Raw genomic sequence first — 2,998 nt, forward strand, 5'->3', positions numbered from 1 at the left:
ATTGTCTGCCTTGTGCTATACAATGCTGGCAACATCCAAGGTCTCTGGTGTTACTCTGATTGTCGCTAAAACAAAACAGACTGAGCAAGATTGATCAGTCTGTAATGGCCCAACCCTCTTTCAACACCTATAGAAACATGCTCTTCACCAGCTTTAGCAATTAGGAAAAGCTTGTGTGATTTCCAACCTATGCACCTGCTCCACGTGTTTCCTTAGCTAGACATTCAAGAGGCAAATTGTGTGCATAGGATCAGATCACTGTGTTCAGTGTCAGAGATCACACTATCTGCACCTTTCAAAATAATGAAATCTGCAACAAGGGAAGAATTCCAATCCTTCTGACAATTTTGCCATCTAATATTTTTTAGGAAAATGTTATCATTTCCTCTTAATACAAGTTGCTGTTTCAGAAGACACTTGCTGTAAAGGATTATTTATTATCATTCTAAGATTGAAAATATAAAATGTTTTAGAGAGCAAAATTCTCTCTACCTCAAAGTTGGACTCACATAAATGTCGCAGCATCACTTGTCTAAGATAATTTCTTTATTTTGCACTAATTAGAGCAACATGGAAGTACATATGGAATGTAAATACAAAGCAGTGATATTGGTTCTGATTTATATCAATCTGCTAATCAATATTTTGGATATAGTCCGCTTACCACCTTAGAACCCATCCATTCTATACTACTATTCCGCTGTTATCATTCATTCTATTCCATAAGCTTGACCAGTGACTTGCTGAAATCCGGATTCCCTGGGTCTACAGAATTTTTCTATTTACAGATTTAATCATCCTAGCCAACAGAAATTTCTTGAGTCTAACACGGGTTGTTTTCAGTTCTTTAGCTAAGCCATGCTGGTTCTCAGTGAACTACTTGCTGAAACGTTGTTTGTTTGTTTGTTTATTTATTTACTTATTCTGGAATTGGCTGGCCATTTATAAAACAGGTTTAGGTCTAATGAGGTGATTGGCTTTCATCTTTATATGAAATATTTCCTCATTAAACTAATATATCCCCATATTTTGTCAGTGAAATGTATTGAATTAGAATCATATAATTTTTATACCCAGAAGATTGTTAACTGTAATCTAATCTGAGTATGTTATGATTTCAAGGTGGAGACAGGGCTTCAATGAGCTAGATGTCTTTCTTCCACTGGTTTCATACACCCTTAGTGAGAACGAGAGGGAAGAGCATGGCCTCAGAGCCATAGGTCAGGATTTGAGTTTGCCTTTTACCACCTGAATAGCTTCAAGCTTGTTACTTAAATATTATGAATATTCCTTTCTTAATTCTTTCAAATAGAGGCATAATATATATCTATTTTAGTACAAATATATAAAACATATACAAATAGAATGCAATATAGTCTACTTGAATATGAAGGATTTTTTAGGTTTAATAAGTGTGTGTGTACACATTTATTAAATATAAGGATATGGTGCTTAGCACTGCATGTTGCCTTCATTCTACTTCATTCTTCCCAAAGTTACTCCAGTTTCAATAAATAGTTCCTCATTGTTGGTAAAAGATTATGTCTTGATTAGGATTTCCATCCACCACTATGACTTAGAAAATACAAAATTGAAAAGGTTCATCAAGTGTTTGTCAAAAAACTATATTACCTCGGATTCATAAGACTTTTCTATCAAATTTACCTGCTTACTTTCTACTGTTTTTCTTTTAAAAACAAAGCTTCATTGATTTGAATGAAGTTCATCTGTGAGTAACAGAAATGTCCGAATAATATTGACCTTCTTAATCTCTTAAAAAGAGAGAATTATATTTCTTTCTCATCCAAAGGCAGAAGGAGGCCATGAAGAGCTATTTTGAGGCTCTGAGATTCATGCTTCTCCCAACTTTCCACTCTGTGGCCCAAGTATCCATGGCTCAGGCGGGACTTCAGCATATCCATGTTCCAAGAATTAGGATGGAGAAAGGGGCCAAGAAGGGGCAAACATACCTGCAAGTGTTCTCTTTCATTAATTCACCAAGTATTTCTCAAGCACCTACTATGTTTTAGACCTTATTCCAGGTTCAGGTGACACAACATTACAGAAAACAGATAAAAAATATCTGTCCTCATGAAGTGTCCTTTATAGATTTACCCTACCTAAGGAAAGTCCCAGAAACTTCCATCTGACCCTTCTCCAGCTAAGAGTCTATAAGAAAAAAGGAAAGAAAATATAGAAGGAAATCTAGCAGTGTCTGTTATAAAATTCATGATAAAAAAATAGAAATGAATATTTTCACCTTTGAAGCTATTTAAAAAAATCTGTGCCTGGACACTCAAGATCCATTTACATAAATAAATTCTGATAGGTTTCTTTAAAATTACAGAATATTTCAATAATGCATTTATGCTTTTAAAGTAAGTGGCCAAAATCAGGACAAACACAATTTATTCAAAGTAAAAAGGAATAATTATTAACAGGAAAAAAATCACCCGCACTCAATTACAAATCGAATGTGGGAAAGTATTTAAATGACTATTAGGAGAATGAAGGTAGATTGGCAGCCTCCTAACAAAAGGGAACACACTAAAATAAATTATAAATAAAAATTAAAAATAATTCAAAATTATTAAAATATGGATTATAAGGTAAATATAGTTCGACAGGGCCCCCTCACGAATTAGATAAATTTCTAGTAATTTCTGAAGTAAAATATTATATCTAATGTCCACTTCCTAATAATCCTTCTAATGCTAGATTTGTTTCCTTTTCTTTCCTCCCTCCATTCCTTCCTTCGTTCTCCCCTCTTTCCTCTGTCTGTCTCTCTCTCTCTCTCCAAACTTTCAATATAAATTTAAAGCATCTGTCAAATTCAGTAGATTTGAGTCTGAAATAAATTCTCGCTTCACAAAGCTTGAGTGGCTTGGACACTTTCTTTGGTATATAGCTTTCATTAGAATGGAATATGTTAGGTAAGGAGACTTATACAACCAAAAAAATAAAGAAACTTATTTCCTTCTTTTCTGAATCATAATTG

The sequence above is a fragment of the Equus caballus genome, chromosome 5 (genome assembly GCF_041296265.1).
Source record: "Equus caballus isolate H_3958 breed thoroughbred chromosome 5, TB-T2T, whole genome shotgun sequence".
Taxonomy (NCBI): Eukaryota; Metazoa; Chordata; class Mammalia; order Perissodactyla; family Equidae; genus Equus; species Equus caballus.